The 22,665-nt window shown below is 45.2% G+C and overlaps 1 protein-coding gene across 2 annotated transcripts in view; it reads left to right on the forward strand.

Annotated features, from left to right (window-relative positions):
- The first annotated feature begins 10,161 nt into the window (after positions 1-10,161).
- The window catches only part of SNAP25 (synaptosome associated protein 25), a 76,166-nt gene continuing 63,662 nt past the window's right edge, over positions 10,162-22,665 (forward strand). For both annotated transcript variants that reach the window (XM_035110082.3, XM_088665597.1), the window contains exon 1: positions 10,162-10,281. The gene's annotated coding sequence lies outside the window, so the exon portion shown is untranslated. The remainder of the gene's footprint in view (positions 10,282-22,665) is intronic.

Below are 22,665 nucleotides of genomic sequence, written 5' to 3' on the forward strand. Positions count from 1 at the left end.
TTGTTCATTTTTCCCCAAAAAAATATAGTCCGGCCCCCCACAAGGTCTGAGGGACAGTGGACCGGCCCCCTGCTGAAAAGGTTTGCTGACCCCTGATCTAAGCTTACCCAATGCCTATCTGCCTTACAAAGTTGTGATGATTGCTATGAGGTAGGAGAAAACACAAATGGTGCAGCCAATTTGCCAGATGGGGAAAATTCCTGCCCGGCCTCAAAAATACGGCGACCGACATTGCCCATAGCAACATCGTCCCAGCAGAAGGGTGGGAGGGTGGGAGAGCTGGCACAGTGAACAAGGGGCTGACATGCCTGCAATTTATCCTGGCCCTGGGCATGGGGCCAAGTGCCGTCATTGGGCAGTTGGTCCTGCGCCCAGGGCAACGCCCTCCAATTCCTGCTGCCATTGGCCGATTGGGTGGCAGGAGGATGATCCAGCCTGCCATTCACACAGTGGCCTGGGGGCCGTCCTCAAAGTCACCCACCCAAGAAGAGGCAAATGGACTTCTAGTGAGGGAGGGGCTCTATTTGCATTTTTCGTTCATCTCTGCTATGCCCCTTTACCCCCCTATTTATATTAACTAAATAGCACAGAGCTTAATCTTTTCATCCTATGAAAAGCGTCCCAGCCCCCTAATCATTTTGGTTGTCCTTTCTTTTTTTTATTTTAAAATAAGAGGCAGAGAGCTTCCCTTGCTCCCTTTCTTAACCTGAGTCCACACTTAGGTAAAAACTCATCTTCACAGCTGTTTAGGTCTTGTGGATTCCCCCCCCCCCGAAAAAAATATTATTATTTTCAGTTTGCTGAGTCACAGAGTGTTACCCAGAATTTTAAGTAGTCGGACAGACAGCAGCATCACTTTTCTTATATCTGAGAGGAATAGCAAGGCAATATAAATTCAAAAAGCAGGGCTAAATAAAGGCTTCAAAAATCATCTCATGTCAAGAGTAGATGCCTCCTGGTTTTGATCAATGTCCTGTCATTTAAGTTGTTCATTAAAAAAACCTTTGTAATGTAATGATTGGCTTTAAGGGAGAGGCTTTCTGGAGGAGTGGCAGGTTTCGACATTGTCAATGCCACTCTGGGAAAATGTTCTAGACCCATAGCTGCCAAGTTATCCCTTTTTTACAGGGATTTTCCCTTATGCTGAATAGGCTTTCTCGCGAGAATAGCGAAAACTTGGCAGCTATGTCTAGACCAGGGGTCCCCAAACTAAGGCCCGGGGGCCGGATTTGGCCCAATCGCCTTCTAAATCCGGCCCACGGATGGTCCGAGAATCAGCATGTTTTTACATGATTAAAATACATCTCTGGGTTATTTGTGGGGCCTGCCTGGTGTTTTTACATGAGTAGAATGTGTACATGAGTAGAATGTGTCCTTTTATTTAAAATGCATCTCTGGGTTATTTGTGGGGACTGCCTGGTATTTTTACATGAGTAGAATGTAATGTCCGGCCCCCCACAAGGTCTGAGGGACAGTGGACCGGCCCCCTGCTGAAAAAGTTTGCTGACCCCTGTTCTAGACATTCAGAATAACCAAATTCAGAGAGAAGTTCAGCAGGGTAATTTTTGCAGCAGTGCTACTCAGGATCCAAAGCAACTACCTAGGAACAAGATGCCATTGTGCCATAGGGATATTAATGAGAAGCATTATAGTAGCAAACCTGGAGAGTACAATTTGCTGCCATGTTAATTAAATTGCCATAGCGATTGGTTGTCTCTCCCCCCCCCCATAGTAAATGGTTTTTTTCCCTGCAATCCTATACACACATGTAAAGGAGCAAGCCTTCTAATTTTGAGCAGTTATGTATTGTATAGGACTGCACCTTTTAAATTTTTCATTTCATTGATGTTTGTTTGTGCATGAAACAGGTATTCTGCCTATTGTGAAGACACAGATGATGTAGAGTCCAGACTGTGAACTCCTTAAATTCAAGGGGGGGTTGGGGGCGGATTGTGTGTGTGTGTGTGTGTGTGTGAGAGAGAGAGAGAGAGAGAGAGAGAGAGAGAGAGAGAGAGAGACTATTTTCTGTTGTTCAAGAGCTTTAAACCCTTTAGGCAGTAATCCTATACTGTACTCACTTCTCTGGGAACGAGTCCCACTAAACTCAGTGGGACCTACATCTCAGGAGACCTGCATAGGATTGCACTGCAAGCCTGCAAGTCTATACGAAATTTACCTGGAAGCAAGCCCTAGTGGGACTTACTTTTGAGCAGACATGGACAGGATGGTGCTTTTAAAGAGCCTCGGCAGCCATGGTATAAAAAGCTTTGAAAGAGAAGCAAAAAATGTCGGAGTCCAGTTTTCCTAAAGAGCTGGAAATCTCCCATCGTTTGTAGAGTTTCTGTGAAGGTTTCGGTGCTGCAATGCAGTGCTATTTAAGAGAAACAGAATGTGAAATGGAAGCAAGCGGAAGGCATTGTTGGTTACAGAGCTGCGAGGAGATATCTCTGAAACCTTTAGCCTATATATATATATATATATATATATATATATATATATATATATATATACATATACACACACACACACATACAAAAAAACCACAGTGTCCTTTCACTGCATGGTTAGAATGTCCCTCTCGGGATCTGTGCATATTCTTTAATTCTGTGAGTTATTGCAGTGAAACTGTGCTTCATTCCAGGCCCTGTTCTGACCTTTAACACCTTCACAGCCTAGGAGCAGCTTGCTTGAAAGATCACCTGGATCTATATATATATATGGTGTTAAAGGAAAATCCTTGGGCTCACTTGGGTTGCCAAACAAAGACAGGAGCCAGGAATATAGGAGCAAAACAGCCAGCCTGTAGGCCTGATCTTTATTAAAAGAACTGTTGCAACAGGACTTCCACCCACCACATGGAAGAAGCAGGAAGAAGCCCAGAACAAAGGATGGCTCCCTCTTTTTATATAACTTTCCCTTTTTACCCACAACACCCTTAGTGAAGCATCACACATATATCATATATACATCACAACGATGTCATAATCTGGGAGGGGTCTTCTGGCAGAAACCTGAGCATCATTCCAACCTTGACCTCCATTCCACACCCATTAAGTAAAACAAAGGTATGTATGTACATGTTCCTGTCCTCCCGGTCAGGTTAATCACACCCATTTGTCTTGACCAAGATCCTAATCAACTGAGGTTGGGTTTTACTATTGTCTCTGGAATGGCTACCTGTCTGGCACTCAAGGCCAGGATGCCATTATTATGGGATTATCTCCCATGCAAGAGGCTGCTGAGTACCGTATGTGGTGTCAGGCTTGAGGGATTATAGCTGCCCACTTCCTAGACTCCCCGCTTGGTAGCCATTCCTTTCCTGAACAGAACAAAGTTGGAATGGCGCAAATCCGATACTGGAGCGATTTTTATATGACTTCCTAATGTTTTCCCATTGAGCCAATACATAGATACATTTATCAGTGAATTGTTAGATTTGGTAATTTGCAGTGGAGGCCCTTTGAATAGAGATGGGGGAATTGTGTGATGAAGTGTTTTGTGGGGACAATTGCAGGAGTGATAGTGTTGATTTTGGTAGTTGGTAGGGTGCATGAGGTCCGCTGGAGGGGCAACCCCCCAACCTTTCCCTAAATTCCGTTAACACTGGTCATACAAGATCTTCAACAGAGGACTTCCTGTAGGTGCCCTCGCCATCTGAAATAAGACAGGTGGTTTTCCAGAAGCAGGGCCTTCTTGGTGATGGTGTCAGCTTTGTAACATTCTCTCCAGAGGCATCTACCTGGCTGTCTTTTCAGTGCCTCAAGGAAGCCCTTTTAACTCTGTTGCTTCCATCCTATGCTGAGGTTGAATATATGTGTAAATAAAACCATATATCCTAAATGCATCGCAGTCTCTGTTGGCCTTCATTTTAAGGAAACCAAACCCTGGTTGGGCACAGGCCTTTGTGGAATCTCTCGGCACTCAGAGATTGGGGTGTACAGTACTGTCAGGCGGCAGAGGAACCAACCCCCATGGCAGGTTGCTAGGAACGGATAAGACAAGGAAAAGTCCTTACCGTCTGCTTTTTATTCAATATTTACAGAGAGAGGCTTGGAATGCAGCCTCTTGGAATAATAGCGTTGCCCCGAGAGAATATCCACCCCCTCTGTCTCTCCCGCTTCCTCATGAGTCATCGCTACTAGTGCTGAAAAGTGTCCTCTGCCTTTGAGCTCTTTGCTCTCCTACTTTCAAGGCCCACCATGTTTTGGGAGAAGGGGGGGGTCTAGAATGCTTTCTAAAGACACTGAGTCCATCAGCTGTCACTCCCCTGATACTCCTGCTGCTTCCTCTTCCTCCTCTCCCATTATTCTCCAGCTTTCCCCCTCATCTTCCTCTAAGTTGTGACCTCCCACAAACCCCTGTTGTAATTCTGAACTGTCTTCTTCTTCTCTAGAAGGGTCAGGCTGGGGAGGCAGTCTCCACCATTCCCCCTCTGCCCAGTACCTGACAAGTACAATCTGTAGAAGATATGTTCAGGAATAATAGGAAAACTGCAACTCTACGAAATCAAATCAGAGCCGCCTTCTCCTGCTTTGTTTTCAGAGCTACTCCCTTACAAGGGAGTAATGATTTCATAACTGAACATATGCACAGCAGTTGGTAAGCTGGTTTCTCCCCATTATTTTATTTTATTTCATTTCATTTTTTCACCAAAACAAAATGGATCCCATCCAAAATGCATTCCTACTAATTCTGTTAAAAACACTTACGCAAATCGGAAGTCCATAAGAAGAAGCCACCTTTTGGGGCCATGGCAGTTCACTCTGTTGCCTGCTGAAAATGTCAGACGTGCATTTTAGCCCTGCACTTCTCTTCACTTAAATCCAAGAAAAGTTCAAGCTTATTCCCCTTGACTCTAAGGGCCACTCCTCACAACAGAGCCAGGCAACCATTTCCCTTGTGCTGCGTTTCAAGCTGCTCACATTTTCAGAAGTAGCTTCCTGGGACATAGGAAGCTGCCTAGGAACTAAGCCACTGGTCCACTTAGCTCAGTTCTGTCTATTCTGGCTGGCAGCAGTTCTCCTTGCTTTCAGGCAGGGGGCATTCCCATCTTTTCCTGGAAATGCTGGGGATTGAACTTGGGGCTTTCTGCATCCAAGACCAAGACTCTACAACTGAGCCATTGCCTTTCCCCAGCTACAGTCCTTCTGTGACATAAGGATGGAAAGAGTATTATTTTGGGGGATATCAGAAAACCAGCTTTGTGCAGTCCTCTTGGGTTTTGGCCCTTTTTTTATCCACCAGCTCAGCTTCCATAATGTCAGCGAGGAATATTCCAATTTCACATAGTGGAAATAGACACCAGAACTGAAAGTGAGATGACTTGCCAAGGATTTCCAGTAAGGACAGGCTACACTGGAATTTAACCAAAAAAATAAAACAAGTATCCTAGGGCACCGATCAACATATATTAACAGGAAAACATTTGCCTTCCCACAGGGATGCTTGCAATATCCTTGTGGGGAGCGGGTACACAACATTTCATTTACAGGGGTAGGAGAGGGGTAAAGTCCTGTTGCACAAGTGCTAATCCTTGCACTAGCACAATTACTTAGCTGAAAGCTGCCCATTATAGTACATCATACTGTACTCCCTTCCTCTCATGCCCTCAGAAATGCATGTTTTCAAATCCACTTTGAATATGATGTGCCACATTAATTTCTGCTTATTTCAGTAGGCTGAATCTCTTTCCCAGTGCCTTTTTAGAAATTCATCCAGACATGGCTCAATATTTTTGAGATTTTTACAGTGCCACCAGAGTATTTAGTTTGAATATATTAGAAATAATCTGTATTCTGGTGTGTAGAAGGTGGTAGCAGCACTCAGAAGGAATTGTAAGGCCATGTTAGCATCTTAAAATGCTGAGGGATAACCAGCCTCATATAACCAATATGCTTAAGTCTAATTAATGCATGGAGGGGTTAATACCATAGAGTAAGCTGTTCTGCTAGGCTTAGCTAGGTCACTTCCCTTTACCTTGGGAGGAAATAGGCAATCAACCTTATTGTCCTTCACCACTGTCTACCTGAGAAGCTCAGTGTGCAAAGAGATTTGAGCTGCTTGCTCCAGCTCAACCGCATGGTTCTCACAAGCCATTCTTGAGTTCTTATATCAATAATTTAGGAATTTTCACCACTTTGTAACTAAGCTAAGTTTTACAGCCTGTACAACATTTCTGACTGGTGTATGAAAAAACACAAAAATCAGACCTTTGAAGAGTTTGTAAGTCAAGCATTTTTTTAACTTGCCAAATGTGGAGTCTTTTCCTATGCAGGAGGAAGTGGGAAACTTTGGAAAGAACTTGGAAGGGCATATTTTAATGGTCTAACAGCTTATATTTCCACACTGTACTTTGCTGCACGTTCTGTGACTTTAAATCTCTGCTGGGGTTCTCTCACCAAAGAGTACTTGCCCACGCAGAGGGCAACAGCCAACTACATTTGGAGGGCTAAGCCAGCCGGGGCAGGATGGGGGGTCCTGCCAGGAACCGTCTGCTTTTTGGATTGAGTTTATAACTTTATTCTAACAAGACTCCCACGCCTCAGACTAGCTCTGCAAGGGCCTTCAGATTGCTCCAAACTTGGCATCTTGGCATCCAGGTATGAATGGTTTGGTTTACCTGCCCCTTTAACCTCCCACCCCAGAACTCTTAATCATTAAGGTGTCATCTGTTCATGCACTGTCATCCACGCATGTGCAATGGCCATCTCAAATGTACACACCTCAGTTTAACTGCGAAATGAACATGGTTTACATTTTTAAATCTGATGGAAGCTGGTTTGAGGGGAAACCCTTCAGATACTATTTCGCAAGAAACTACAGGATAGATATGGCTTGTGATGAAATGTCAGGAGTACATACAAGGATTCAAAAGACAGATCTCGGACAAAAAAAATAGCCCGTGGCTTGCTTGCTTTTTTTCCTGGCTCAAATGCTAGGCACATATGTAATTTATTTATTCATTAGATTTATATCTCACCTTTCCTCCAAGGAGCTCAAAGCAGCACCATGCATGGTTTTTCCCCTTCCCAATTTATCTTCACTACAACCCCGTGAGACAGGTTAGGCTAAGAGACACTGACAGCTCCAAGGTTACCCAATGACCCCTGGTCTCCCAGCTCCTAGTCCAACACTCTAACCACTGCACCACATTGCCTCATGTGGCATTAACCTGGCTTTCTTGGGGCTGTAATATGCACAGAGCACAACTAGTTGAATGCATGTAGAAACCTTTTAAATCTTTGTTCCTTTCTCTTGTCATTTCTACGCTGAAGGGAACCTTACTTGACCTGGCTGCCTCTAGCCCTTAAATGCTTAATGTTGCCAACGCCCGCCAAAACCCGCTTCCTTCCCAGGCAAGGCCCATTTCCTGTTTCTTCCCCACATCCCTCATGATGTAATCTCCCGCAAGACCAGGGAACTTGTCTCTGTTGCCTGGTAACGCGGCTGACATTCCCCTCCCAGACTCAGCTTCAGGGCCACCCCCACACATCTGTTAGGCATCCTCAGCCTCCCCCCCTTTTTTTTTAACAACTAGCAATCGAATCGAGAACCAGATGGAATGATACATTTAATAGCATTTCCTTCAAATGGAGATTGGAGATGTGGTGCAAAAGAACCACATCACCACATCACAGGTGATCAGGTGGACTTCAGTACATGGGTCAATGAGTCTGTGGAGAATGGGGGAAGTGGAGTTAGTCAGGAACCTCAGCATATCTTATATAAATAATGATATAATAATTTACTTACCATATATCTTGCTCTTCTGCTAAAAAATACCCTGGAGATTATCAAGATGGCATACATGGTTCTCCCCATTTCATCTTCAAACTAAGGTAGGCTGAGAGATGATGATGATGACGATGACCACCACCACCACCACCACCACAACAACAACAACAACAAATTTCCCCAGCCACTCTGGGCAGCTCCCAACATAATATTAAAAACACGATAAAACACCAAACATTAAAAACTTCCCTAAACAGGGCTGCCTTCAGATGTCTTCTAAAAATCAGATAGTTGTTTTTTTCTCTTGACGTCTGATGGGAGGGTGTTCCACAGGGTGGGCGCCACTACCAAGAAGGCCCTCTGTCTGGTTCCCTGTAGCTTCACTTCTTGCAGTGAGGGAACTGTCAGAAGGCCCTCGGAGCTGGACCTCAGTGTCCGGGCTGAACAATGGAGGTGGAGACTGTAACTGGCCCAAAGTCACCCAGTGAATTTCATGGCCTAGTGGAGATTTGAACCCTGGTCTATCAGCTCCTAGCCCACTGCTGTAACCACTACACTACACTGGTCATAAAACCATATAATGTCATAATATGGTTTGCTAATGCTTTTCCCTGGACAATGCAAATCACACAGGCACTCTGGGAGACCAGAACTGGCACCCAGCATATGCCCTTTGCATCAACTGTGTTTGCAAATCTTTTAGTAGTGTGAGTGGCATGATACTGTACTATGGAGCCATGCGCAACCACACACACACTTGCTCCATATGGCCTTTACACTATGGTTCACAAGTGTGGCCCTGTGCTCTGGATCATTGCACAATAGCCTCAAAGATCTCCAAAGACAGCACCTAAATAAAGATTTTCATGAGCTGTCCTTCCAGATACATATCTTATGGGAGGTGAATTTAGGGGGCCTAAGTTATGTTTAACTTGTTCCAAAAGTGTCATCCTATCTCATTTCATTCAATGGGAGTTTTGCTGTTGCATTCGAAAGAAGGAAGGACTGCACTCACAGCCAACATAAGCCAGGAAACCTGGCAAAATCAGGGTCCTGTTGGAGCAGCAGTAAAGATCACACAGACTGTTGAGAGAGTCTTCCTTATTACTTGTTCTTCCTTTCCTTGTTACAGACCTCCTTTTTCTCGTTTTAGAACACCTGCATTTAAATGAGGTTTATTTGGTGGGAGACCTGTCCTTTCCTGGGATTTCAGTGCACGATTAACTATCAAGCTTTGGGTGGGGAGGGAAGGGAAGGGAAGGGTGAAGGAGAAACAGCAATGCTCATGGGGGGCAAATAATCTGTATTTCTGCTTCTCCCCATGTCCCACAAAAGCTCAGTGCTTGACAGGCACACTCTTAAATTTTGCACGGTATTTGATCTCTCTCCTGGAGGGTCCCATGAATCCAGCCAGAAATGTTTTTTAGTGGGGAAAGATACATTTCAGTCTCAACTCATAACGAAGCTTAGTTTCATTATGATTCTGCTATACTGAAGTAAGCATGTGATGGTGTGATTGATGCTTGTCTTAATAATCTAGGAATAATACTTTACATATGTCATTAGATATGGATTAAATAGAATGTGGCATTTGGGCAGATAAGAGCAAGAAAGCCTTCTCACAGTTTAGCTTAAGCTTTTAAAATGAGCAAAATAGATACGATTTGAGAAATTCGGATTCATTCCATCCGTGTGCTGCTGTTCTTTAGACTAAGAGTTTTTATATATATTTAAAAAATAACTTTTGAGGTTTTAACAGCTACTGTACATTGTAAATCTGCCGACAGGAATGTAAAAAACAAAACAACAACAAGGCGATTTTGTTTGCATTCCCTTTGGAGAGGTCCCAACCAGACAGATTGGCATAATTAAAGCCCCTATGCAAAGTTGGCTTGCTTACTGGGGGCACAGAAAACAACACAGAGAAGGAGAGAGAAATCTTACATAAAAATAGAAGCCCACGTCGACGGGCCATATATGGAGTCCTGGAGACTTCAGAGGGATGCCCTTTTCGGACCACCCCTTTGGCGAAAACAAATCATTACCGCATTATTGCTCTCCCTCCCCGCCCCCAACCGAAGCTTCAGCTAACAAATGCCCTGCAAAGGTGAACAAGGTATCTTCAGGCTACGGTATGAACTAGGGAAGGTCACGCCCCGTCGTGTCTCCTTTAAATAATTTTAAAACAGATTTATCGCTTTTAATAACCCGTGGAGCTAAATGCAAAGGATTGCGGTACAGTGCAGCAACAGCAGCAGCTTCTGATGAGTCAAGCTCCCACAGACGCCAGCCTGCCTCTCCAGTTTCCCTCGCCCCCACCCGCGCGAGCCCTCCTTCCCCTCTCCTCCTCCCCTCAATAGATGTCTATTAAAAGCTGCTGACGTTGGAAACGACGGCCATCTTTGATGAGGGCACAGCTCCCATTCCATTGAAGAACGAGACTCGGGGAGGTCAGCAGCGGCTGTGCTTACTTCCCGACTGCAGCAGTGCACCCCAGTCTCACAACCTTCGTCGGAGGCAACCGGACAGAACTCTTCTGCAGCCAAGGTAAGAGAAGCACCCGATAAAAGCCTCATAGGAAGCCTTTTCTCCCCCCGCTTCCCCCGCTCGCAAAGCTGTGGAGGAAATATATTGCTGGGAGAGCTGTAATCTCACCAACCATGTTGTTGTTTTCTGATTGAGCAAAGAGGAAAGGAGAAGAAATGAAACCCTATTTCACACGGCGGATTTTACTGTTCTTATTATTTTATGTTGCTGTGCGTTTTAAGAGTTTTCCCGCAGCCTTAACTCTTTGTGCGTGAGGGGGCGGGTTAGGGAGAGAATACGTAAACCTATATCGTTTCCTTCTTTTAAGAGATGGTGGTTGTTTTCCTGTCTGGGAACAACCAACCTCTCTCTCCCTCGTCGTCGTGCATGACTCTCGTCTGCGTATCTGGCGCTGGAGTGTCGAGGTGGGATACGATATCGGGCGGAGGTTGGGGTTTACTTTTCGGTTGTTGTTTTTTTGGCCGACAGCCTTGAATGGCAGATAGAGGTTCAGCACCCTGGATAGCGGCTACGGCTGCGGACTGCGTCGCCGCGGCGGTAGAAATCCATCAGGACAGCTTGCGCAGCGAAAAGCTTCACTGCAGTAGTGGGCTTCGATTCAGCACCTCGGACAGCTAACCTCCTGCATGGAGACCGTAGGGTCGTGGTCAGAACCTTGGACAGCGCTCGCCTGGTTGCAGTGACCCCGCTTGCAAATAACTGCAAAATGATAACGTGAAGCGAAGCGGGGGGGATTAGGAGGTAGGGGACTGAGACCAAACTTAAATATGTCAGATAGATTGTATGTGCGCGTGTAGAGGCACATTAAAATCTTTAAAAGGCGACTCCGATCTAGTTCCAAGTTTCCAGCTTCTCCTTTGCGTCTCTTTGTCAACAATGTTCCCCCCGTCCAGTGGTGCCTCTGTTTACACGCCATCACCCGAGATCACGGTGTTTCTCCATCTCAGAATATCCGCATTCATCGCCACTTAGGAAAGACAAAAAGCCTTTCTAACCTCCGTATTGCAGTCCAGAGCTGCGAAACCTCGGCTTTTCATCCACATCCCCCCCCCAAAGCACCCGTGGATCCCCGTTTTCCTGCTAGGAAAGCCTGTGTTTAAGCGGATAAATTCTAAAAGGTGACGCGGGAGGGGGAGGCGGTGGGGGAAGGGGCGTAAGATAGCTTTTAGTGCCTTCACTTTCCAATATTAAAGCTCGTATTATATGCTTGTCACTTTGTGTGCTCTGTTTTCAATAAGTTTTTAAAAATCGGGTATTTTTCCCCCTCTCCACCCACCCCGCCCACCTCATCACTTTAATGACGACGTTTGCAATGGCCAAATTGCTAAACTTCCATTGGGTTTGAAAACAAACCACTCGTGAGCCCGGCGCCCTGTAATTTTCCCATAGACTGGGCTGGGCACCTTCATTCATCTTTTCCTTGCTAGTACTGTACATTTCGGAGGGCCATTCCTACGAGGCTATGGGAAGCAATGGGGCCAGAGCCTCTGGGAGGCAGTAGGGAGATCGGTGCTGGATGTGGGTTTTTTAAAATAAAAAACAAGAACAACTGGCTAACCCACTCCCAAGCCCTCGACCGGAGGGGAGGGGAACCGAGCGAAGAGGACTCTGGTCTCGTGTGCACCGCAGAGCTTCCCTTAACTGTGCGTGCACCTTATGTAACAGATTTGCTGGAATGTCTAAAGCAACATTCCTGGCCCACATAGAACATGCGGGGTTCAGAACCGTCGATGCTTTTTCCTGCCATGGGGGGTTGCATTGAGAGGCGAGAAAAGGACAGCGGACCGGGGGCCCCTAAGCAAGGAAGCTTCAAGGGAGATTGTTTACTTAATGGGGGGCCCAGGGTATTCACAAATACAGCTTTGCGCTTCCTCGGAGCTCCGGGCCAAAGAGCTCTTCACATGTTTGCGTCAGAGGAAAGCTCTTACGTGCGAAAGCACCAGTAAAAACGATTCCTGGTGGATTTCTTCTTCATCGCAGGCGAAGGGGTGAAGAAGAAAAAAGCGAGCGGGAGGGGAGGAAGCCTGCAGTGTTACAGAGGGCGGGGGCGGGGGAAAATCCTTGCGTCTGAGACTGATAGGAAAACCAGGGGACCGTGAGGCGTTGTTTCCATCTTAGCAGCGTCTCTGGATAAGTGATGCAGGGCGAGATCTCAGGTGGTGCCCATTCATAGCTGCAGGGTGGAAAGAGAGAGAGAGACGCGTCAGCTCAGCTCAGCTGACGGATTAAGAGGGCTGATTGAGAAAACTCCCGGAGATCAGGCAGCAAGCACCAGATCTGAGGCGCCCAGCCCGGCGTTTGCTCCCCACTGTCACGTTTCCTGGCCTCTGCATCCATCTGCTGCGTTAACTGCTGGCGTGGAGGAAGCACGTTTAATCAAGGGGTGTCTGCATCGAAAAGAGGCTGCTTAGCTGGGGGTGGTGAGGTGCGGTGCGGTGACTTCTTCCTGTCTCCCATCCCCGCCCCACCATTCGGTTGCCTAAAAAGCTTTCAGGTCCAAAACAGGGGCTCTACTAAGCAGGGCTTGTTTTCCGCTCGGGTCCTGGTCTTGGTGTTAAGAATCAGGTGGGATTATTATTAATCTATCTGGCGACGGCTGCCCAAGGCCAGCTCTCCCAGCAGATCTCCACGCAGCAAAACAGAAGCGAGCGAGACTTACCACGTGACAATCTAAACACGACTGATATACCTTTTCCTTAATCGATTTGTTAAACAAATTAACCCCTCCGTGGGATTGTTGTTGTCGTTTTTTGTTTTGTTTTGTTTTAAGGTTTAGGTTTATCAGGTCCATCTGGGCAAAGCAGGCAGGGGAAGAGGGATGGTGGTTTGAGAAGGGTGCTGTCGCAGCAGACAAGGCGAGCAAAGGGTGTCTTCCTCGGGCTCACGACGTTAAGCAGCAGCAATGTCCTTCGGGTGCCTCGTGACTCAGAATGAGAACCCAGAATAATCTCGAGGAACCGCGAGCAGCCAAGACCGAGGAATCGTGCCTCGCAGTAGGAAGAAGAAACAAGGTGGGGGTGGAGAATGCAGCTGGAAGATCGGAAGAGGACAGATTGGGAGGGATGTGGGGTAGGCTGTAACCCCACAACCTGATTTCGATACCAAGCCCATCATGGTCTTGCTGCTTCTGAAGCACAGATTCTGCTTGAGATCTTCCCATAGGCATGTGGGTTGGTCCCCCATAAAATGATGACGGGTCTTTGGCTTGATGCAGCAGGAATCTTCTTATATTCCTATGAAGCAATATAACAGCATTTCTAAGCATGGGCAGAATGCCTTTCTTGCAACAGCCATGCCCGGGAAAGTTCTCCATGTATGACTTCCAGGTGCCTGGATATCAAACACATGAGAAGATGGACCCTAAAAGAACTGACAGCGTCGCCTTGCAGTGGCTGGCATGTGGAACAGGGACAGAAGTTGCATCAACCAACCAGCAATGCAGACCTGGAAGCAAACAAGCCAACACAAGCAGAAGCGGAGGCCATCTCTTAAGGAACACCCTGAACAAAACCTTTCCACTAGGACCTGCCAATGCATAATTCCACAATGGCTTGTTTGACTGCCAAATGTTGCAGGCAGTGGGAATTGGATGGAGCTGATGGCTGGTGCTTTTGCAAACAGTGCAAATCAGCCAGGAGGATATTTCCAGACTGCAACAACTGAGATGACTTTGGGCTCTTGGTTCCAAAGGGCTGTCAGAGAGGATATCCCAAAGAATGAGTAATGCATGCCCTAGTGTGTCAAGATTATTGTTGTTGTTTATTAAATTTGTATAATAAATTTGTAGCACCACTACAGAGGGCCTTCTTGGTAGTGGTGCCCACCCTGTGGAATGCCCTCCCATCAGATGTCAAGGAAATAAACAACTATCTGACTTTTAGAAGACATCTGAAGACAGCCCTGTATTGGGAAATTTTTAATGTCTGATGCTGTAAGCCGCCCAGAGTGGCTGGGGAAACCCAGCCAGATGGGTGAGGTATAAATAATAAAATTACTACTACTACTACTACTACTACTATTTATTAATTATTAGTATTATTATTCACCCTTCAAAACTACCTTCTCCTGAGTCAGAACATTGATTTGTTTAGTCCAGGCTGGTCTTCAGCTGACTCAGGCAAAGGTCTTGCCCATTCCTACCACCCAAGTTTCTCACCCACTCAAGAATTTATGACAAGGATTTAATGTTTAGTTTTACATCTTGGAGCAGCTGACTTTTTTGCACCGAGCGTTGGCCCACCCCTCAGAGGGTTATATGCCAGCGATGAACTGAAGTGGGTGTGGTCAATGCACACTCACATCCATGCACCCCCAAACACACACACAAACACCACATGGACCACACTCCCACAGCAGAGTGCTGGCTAGGAGTCTCTTTTCCTACTCCATTGCTGCAGCGGGGAAGAAGAAGAAATGGTTCAAATGTCTTTTTTAATTTGCAATGACGGCTCTTCCCTGTCTGATGCAGCACCATTGCAAGAAAGTCTTAGGGCTTGGAGAACAGGATGCAGTGTTGCTTTGGCTTTCCTGTTTTCTTTGAGCAATTGTATGTCTTTAAATATTATTCACAGATGGGGAGAGTGATGCTATGCTTTGGTTTTGCTTGCTATGGGCATCTGGTTGGCCACTGTGAAAACAAAGTGCTGGACCAGATGGGCCTCTGGCCTGATCTTATGTTCATTTACATTTCCTGCTCCCTTTATGTTTTGATATGAGCAAAATGCATATTTGAATGTAGTATATGGTTTTTATATTACATTTATGCCTTGCTCTCTGCTGCCCATCCACTTTATGCTGTTACTCTGTGATATTCCTTTACCACTGTAGGTGGACTGGGTTAGGAACTGAAAATAATGCAGGCAGGGAACCATTTGCCATTTGAACCATTTTCCCAATCTAGGAATAGCTACTTTAAGCTTCTCATAGACTGTTTAGATTATGTCCCACATGCGGTATAGTGCTTTGCTTGTTGATCATTTCAGTTCTCAGACCCAGTGCCAAGATAAACTAGCAAGGGGTGAACTGGCCACATCAGAATCATAATAAATATCCTCAAATCAAAAATAAAACAACTTGTGCTGCTTTGTGAGACTCACACCATGATAGTCAATAGGGTGCCAACCAGAAGTTCTTATAATTTATTACTACAGTGGTACCTCAGTTTATGAACACAATTGGTTCCAGAAGTCTGTTCATAAACTGAAGCGTTCATAAACTGAAGCGAACTTTCCCATTGAAAGTAAATTGTAATGGAAAGTGGATTAATCCATTCCAGACGGGTCCGCGGAGTACTCAACCTGAAGCGTACTTAACCCGAAGCATGGGTGTAATTGGTTCCGGAAGTCTCTTCATAAACTGAAGTGAACTTTCCCACTGAAAGTAATGGAAAGTGAATTATTCTGTTCCAGATGGGTCTGAGGCGTTCGTAAATCGAAAATACGTAAAGCGAGATGTTCGTAAACCGAGGTTCCACTGTATTCAGTTTCTCTCCCACCTTTCCTCCAAGGAGCTGAAGGTGGCATACATGCATCTACCTGCCCTCCATTTTAGCATCACAACAACCCTGTGAGGTAGGGTAGGCTGAGAGATGGTGACTGGCTGAAGGTCATCCAGTGAGCGTTATGGCTGAGTGGAGATTGAGCTCCAGGGTCCATTATGCCATCCTGGCTCTCAACTCCTGTTAATGTGGCCAACAACACAGAAGATGTCAGGTTGGCTACCCCTGGTTGTGTGGGCTACCCCTGGTGATGCTGTGGTCTAAACCACTGAGCCTCTTGGGCTTGCTGATCAGAAGGTCAGCAGTTTGAATCCCTGCAATGGGGTGAGCTCCCATTGCTCTGTCCCAGCTCCTGCCAACCTAGCAGTTCAGAAGCACACCACTGCAAGTAGATAAATAGGTACCTCTGCAGCAGGAAGGTAAACGGCGTTTCCGTGCTCTCTGGTTCCGTTGCACCAGAAGCGGTTTGGTCATGCTGGCCACATGACCCGGAAAGCTAGCTGTGGACAAATGCCGGCTCCCTCGGCCTGAAGTGAGATGAGTGTCACAAGCCCCTAGTCGCCTTTGACTGCACTTAACCATCCAGGGAGCCTTTACCTTTTCTGTGTGACAAAAAACAGAGGAAGGCAATTCAATCTTTGGGTTGGGGCAGGTTAAAGTGGCTTTCTGTAGGTGACACCATAAGGAAGAAGGATGGGTGGGGATGCTTTAATGGTGCAAAAATCGATGCCTTAATGGTCAGCAAGTGGGAGCTGTAGTCCAACGACATTGGAGGGCACCATGGTGGCTAACCCTGGAGCAGCCTGCATACTGTATGCTCTTAGGAAAAATAATGTAAGCATGTACTAAATTGCATGGCAACGTTTTCCGTTTCACAACAGGGAAGCGGGAGCTTAGCAATAGAGACAAAACACACCCGCAGCAGCTCCATGTGATGTATCTGTGGTTGTGCTGAATGGTTGAATGCCCCTGCTGCGTAAAGCAAATCAAAGTTAGCACGTGCCTAGCTAGATCATTCTCTCTGACATGCCATTACCCACCCCCAAGCTTCATATATAGCCTTCTTCCCAGTCAACAAATTGTGGGCATTCACCATCCCATTCCTCTTCCGCCCCATCTGAATTGGCCATACAGTCTAGCCGCCATCTTATAGCATGGGGCTGCTGATTGTGGAGTTCGGTTGCCCAGACACATTCTTAGCCACATTGTTGAACCCAAGCCTTAGGGCTCAGCTGACATCCTTTGACAGTCTTGAAATATCATTAGTGACATAAATTGATGGAGCTGAAGTGAATTCATTCTACTGTAATTAATTTCTTCTGGTGTTGATGCTGGACAAGGGCCTGAGCAATCTTCCTTGCCCGCTGAATTTAACTTATTTTGATGAACATCTCTACTGAACAGAGCTAAACTATTTGCATTCTAATTTACTGGACTGGGAGGGCAGTATTTGTATATCTGCATTTCACCTCTGTAGCCGGCTAGATCTTTAGTAAGCAGCATGGAAATGTTATGGCTCGTGTGGGGAAGCCCCTGCCATGGAGAAGAGCTTGCTTTTCCGGCTTTGACCCTATACCTATTTATCTGGGAGTTACTGTACTTCCCTTGAACACAATGGGACTTGCTTCTGTGTAGGCATGTATAGGGCTGTGCTGGCAGGATCTTCCACACTGGGGGCTATCATCCACCCAATTATGTCTTGCTCTAGGGGTGAGTGTTACAACATTGCTTCTTTGTTATAAATGCAGTAAAAGGTAAAGGTAAAGGGACCCCTGACCATTAGGTCCAGTCGTGACCGACTCTGGGGTTGCGCGCTCATCTCGCATTATTGGCCGAGGGAGCCGGCGTATAGCTTCCAGGTCATGTGGCCAGCATGACTAAGCTGCTTCTGGCGAACCAGAGCAGCGCACGGAAACGCCGTTTACCTTCCCGCTGGAGCGGTACCTATTTATCTACTTGCATTTTGATGTGCTTTCAAACTGCTAGGTTGGCAGGAGCTGGGACCAAGCAACGGGAGCTCACCCCGTCACAGGGATTCGAACTGCTGACCTTCTGATCAGCAAGCCCTAGGCTCAGTGGTTTAACCACAGCGCCACCTGGGTCCCTTCCCATAAATGCAGTAGGAATGAGCAAAGAGGAGCATGTTATATAATTCCAGGACATGCAATTCCAAGATGCAGTGTTCATTCTCCAGTCTCAGCCAGTTGGGAATGACGCATACAACCAATTTTCTACAGCTTACTTCCACTGCAAATTTTGGAAGCCGTCTGCAATTTAAACATTAAGAGGCTACCCATGCACGCACATCTGTGAAATATATTGTTATGCTGCACCCCCTTTATCATAGCTTTATAGTGTTCCTTCTTTGGCAGTGGTAGATATGGTATCTCATCTTTCCCAGTTGCAGAAGCTGAATTTCTAATCCAAGGGGGAAAGAAAGACCAGAAGCAATTTGTCATGAATGTTTCACTGTTACTTTGGATGATAAATGCTCATCTGGCATTGACCAAATTGAATTCATGCTGGCTGCAGCTATCAAATGCATTTAGCCTTTCAGCTGGAACTATCCCAAGCCATGTGTGTTTTGTGTTCTAAAAAGCCCCCATTAAAAACTGAGATCTGAGCATCAAAATCATTTACAACCACATTAACGACACCTAATGGGAATATGTTGATTTACACCCATCAGGTATTTTTGCTAGTTATATGTGTGCCGCTACATTCATACAGACTGGTGATTTAATCTCAGGATTGCAAATCTGATTTTTCTTCTTTTATGCATTCATTTTTTCATAGATTTTGAAGTATTAGAGATTAAACTGTTGTGTGAATAGGTGAAATAGCTTCTCCTACCCCGACCCAAAGGCATTTCTTTCAAACGGTGAAAGTGACGGTGTAGTTGATGGGTTTGCTAAATAAAGAATATATAGCCCTGTGCTAAAGGGGGAGAGGGTTAGACTTTGGAATTGGGTTTGTTGCACTCCTGGAAGTAATCATTTTTGGTCAAACCTTATGCCAAGAGTCTGGCAATTCTGGGTCAGAATCTCCCCTTTCTAGCAAGCAAAAATAATTTTCAATTGACGGATTCGCATATAAGAATCTAGTGCTGATGTTGACAATTTGAAAATATGAAACTGCTTCAAACATATGAAAATTGAGCCCCAGACACTGGCTCATCAGGCTCAAGAGAAGAGGTCCTTTCAAGCCCTTCTGCTACCTAAGCACCTCTTAAGTGCAGATAGTGCTGGGACCTTGTGGGTTATGAAGAAAAGCATCTATCAATCTTAAGCATAAATAAATAAAACTAATGGATGAAAGCAAATCTCTTACTTTGAAAAGAGCAGCATATTTTGCTTGCAATCATTGTCTTATCGTGTCTGCAGGTAAGCCAGCCCTCCCCAACCTGGTGCCCTCCATATGTTTTGGACTTTGACTGGTAGGGATGATGAGGGTTGTGGTCCAAAACATCTGGAATGGGGAGGCAGATGTTAGACTTTTGCTGGATTTCAGAATTTATTAATTTTGTATACCACCCTTCATCCACAGATCCCAGGGCAATATACAAAAAATTATATGACTTTCTCTTGAAGTATAACATTTTTTAAATGAACACACACACACACACACACACACACACACACACACACACACACACTTATTCTGTCGTTGTTCTTCACTGTGCCTCGGATATGACTCAGCAATAAGAATATTTACACGGTGGAGGGAAGGAACTGCCATTGAAAGTACACTTCTAACTAGTGAGGAAGGGACCGTTTGCATACATGTTCAAGTAATTATATTTTGCACATCATTTTAATTTTTCAAATTTTTAATGTCCACTATTTACTACTAGAGAAATTGGATAACTTTAGAATGATTGGAGCTGAACATAACTGCTGATAACTGGCAACTTCCGTCTTTAACCATGAAAACTAAAAGATGCTTCTTTACATGTGATTTCTGACATTGCTGCCTTGTATTTGGTTTCTCCTTTGAAGCCTACTGTCTAATTTAGAAATGCCCCATCAGAGCCACAAATGAAAGGAAAACATCTCATGAATCCTATCAACAAGATCAATAACCATTAGCTGGGCTTGTTTGTAGTAAGTAGGTTTCAACATATGCATAAAAGGTACAGGGACCCCTGACCATTAGGTCCAGTCGTGACCGACTCTGGGGTTGCAGCACTCATCTTGCGTTATTGGCCAAGGGAGCCAGTGTACAGCTTCCAGGTTATGTGGCCAGCATGACAAAGCCGCTTCTGGCGAACCAGAGCAGCGCACAGAAACACCGTTTACCTTCCCGCTGTAGCGGTACCTATTTATCTACTTGCACTTTTGACGTGCTTTCGAACTGCTAGGTGGGCAGGAGCTGGGCCGAGCAACACATGCATACCCCACCTTAAAAAAAAAGTCTGCATGCCATATCAAGACCAGTAGGAAGTCAGTGGCAGGGAATATTTTTCAATCCATATACAGAGCTATATTCCCTCCAGTACAACATTCTGGAAGCCTAATAATAACAATTATTTATTTATTTATTTATTTATTTATACCCCACCCATCTGAGTGGGTTTCCCTAGCCACTCTGGGTGGCTCCAACAGAATATTAAAAACATGATAAAAACATCAAACATTAATGCCAATGGACCAGAGTCAAAAGTGGGAAGGGCAAAGGATGTGGTTCTTTCTTTTGTACAGTAGGACTATATGTTGGTGTGATGTGAACAGTGAGTGAAATTGCACAGGCTTGAGCTTGAGCTCTAGCACATCCCCCATGTCTGGATGTTCTGAGGTAAGGGTGCCAGGTGCACTGGGTTACCATAGCAACACCAGCAAGGTTGAATGTATGACTTGTTGGATCATTCAGCCTCCCATTGGTTCAGGAAATAAGCCTACATGTGGAGGCAGGCCTGGTAGTCTCTAGGGCATTGCTTTCATTACGTCTCGTCCTGTTGCACATCTGTGTCCTGTCCTGTTGCTGCCAGGGGCTGACTCTGCGAGAGTCTGGGGAAGAGGCTGTGGGCTTTACACAGCAGCGTTTGCTAGCATGGCGATAGTGTTAGGGGATCATTCTGCACATGCGTATCTTTACTTCAAAGGCCAGAAGAAATGCATATATAGTAGACAGTAGTGCTTTGCTGCGTCTCAGAAACACATTTTTACTTCGAACTGTGCGGGAGAGGAGTTTCCCCCTCCCCCCGTAATTGGGGGTTCAGCTGGGGACAGGGAATCTCTGGAAGACTCTGTTGGGGCTTTGAATACACTGTTGACATATCGCACAGGTTGAGATGAGGTGATGTTAGGGACTGGGCAGAGGAAGAATGGTGGAGACTGCCTCCCCAGCCTTTTAATACCAAGAACAAAAGAGGAACAGTGGGTTGAGGGTTCAGAACGATTGAGGAAGCAATGGGATTGCCAGCAGTGCCAACTTCTGACACAGCCCTTCCAAGGGTTCGACAATCCGCCTACCTGTAGTTGTCATATTATCAAGCTGCGACATGGTGCATGGAGCCCCTTTGAAACAATGTGGGGTGGTTATGTAATCATCTGAAGTGCCTTGTAGAGCCTGCCCAGCATGTATTTAACTCCACAAATAAACTGCGTCACCAGCTAGAAAGCATTCCCTCTCTCATCATACAGGGCACAATATATCTATGATACTTATAGTCATTATCTAGTGTCGTTGTATTGTATCCAGTGTATATATATTTTTGAAAACAGGCCAATGGCTCCAAGAGAGATGGATTTTGGATGCGGTAGCAGTTAGTGCTGTGAAAGCCTGTTCGTCCGGTACCCTTTAGAAAAGGAGAGCATAATGAAATGGAATGGAAAAACCTCCAGGGTTCTGAGTAGTCACTGAGCACTGATACATAGATGTCATCTTTCATGTTGTGCTGTAGGGAAAGCTTAACATTATTATTTTTAAAGAATTCTACACTGTGTAGGGATTTCTAAGACATCAATATTCTCTCCTCCCTCTAGTGGCAGAAGCCTATTAGGCTATTGTGTCCATCCATTCTGTATCTCAAATTTCACAGTTTCGGTCCCTGCCCTGAGAACACATTCTGACCTTGAGAATGTCCCATTCACTTATTAAGAAAAAAGTACACCCCTATATTTATGGCCACGGAAGAAGTGACAATCCATTGCAACCTACTGTTGTCACAGAGAAAAACGGCGCCCGGGGAAATTATCATTTGTCGTTACTGAATCTTTCACGTTTGTGTACCACCGTTCCCTCAATAAGATAAAGGTGGTGTCTAGAGATGGGGAATAAATGTGACTCTGTTCAGATTCGTGAAGCTGAATATATCTAATCTGCGCTTTCCAAAACAATATGAGCATCGATGCACAGCCATCCCTCAAGATTCACACTTATCTGAATTTTGTGATTTTGTTTTCCAGCCAAGCAGTATTTGCAAAAAATGCATATATTAGGGGGAATGCATGCAAAAAGGAATATATTTGTGAAAATAATACACAAAAAGGCATTGCTTGCAAATAAAGTGCAAAATAAAGTCAAAACCACAGAAAAAAATTATATCTTAGGAGAAATTCACACTAAAATACTGAAGAATTTTCATGAGGTTTTTTTAAAAAATGCAAATTGCTGCAGAAACATGCAGAACAGAAATTAAGATTAGAAAGTGAGAACCTTAGAGAACTGAAATTAACAGACCCTTCTATCCCTTCCCTCCTATTGGGTATGTATAGGTTAGAATGATATATTGGGATTGGTCCAAGGTGAGATAGTGAGTTTCATGACTGAGAGTGTATTTGATTTAAATCTCCTAATTCAAAATCCAATGCTCCAGTCCCTATACTACACTGGGTACATTAAGGGTGGAGCTAAGCAGTTTTTACTGTGCAGCAGAGCAGATTAGT

Source organism: Zootoca vivipara, chromosome 3 (genome assembly GCF_965207765.1).
Source record: "Zootoca vivipara chromosome 3, rZooViv2.hap1.1, whole genome shotgun sequence".
In the NCBI taxonomy this organism is placed as follows: domain Eukaryota; kingdom Metazoa; phylum Chordata; class Lepidosauria; order Squamata; family Lacertidae; genus Zootoca; species Zootoca vivipara.